The following is a 476-nucleotide window of genomic DNA, read 5'->3' on the forward strand; positions in this document are numbered from 1 at the left end:
CGAGCCGAGTCGAGCCGAGTCGAGAGAGGCGGAGTGGTTAGGTCAGGGAGAGCCCAGCGCAAAACTTTGCCACGCACATCGGCACAATCGCCTCGACAACTCGAGCGAGTGACTCTCCTTCTCTTCTTCCTAACCATCTATTTCTCGTTCCTTCTACAGCCCTCCTGCTTGCTCCCTCTGGCCTACGCTTCCTTCTATCTCCCTTCGTTTCTTCGTTCAACCGATCGTTCCATCCTGCTTCCTCTTATCCGTTCAGTTCATTTCCTCCTGTCCTCCCTCGCCTTCGCACCTTTCCACCGACGTCACCCTCTTCGCGTCGTCTCCTCTTCCTCATTCTCTTTCTGTTCCACCAGTAGTTACGTCTTTGCCCCACGTCCCCCACCCCTCGTTCTCTTTCTTTCGCATCCTCCTCTCATAGTGTCTTTCACTTTTTCCCAGCCGCTAGTGGAGCAAGCCGAGCCGCAGCTCCGCGCGAC

This window comes from Bombus impatiens, unplaced genomic scaffold (assembly GCF_000188095.3).
Source record: "Bombus impatiens unplaced genomic scaffold, BIMP_2.2 scf_0151, whole genome shotgun sequence".
Taxonomy (NCBI): Eukaryota; Metazoa; Arthropoda; class Insecta; order Hymenoptera; family Apidae; genus Bombus; species Bombus impatiens.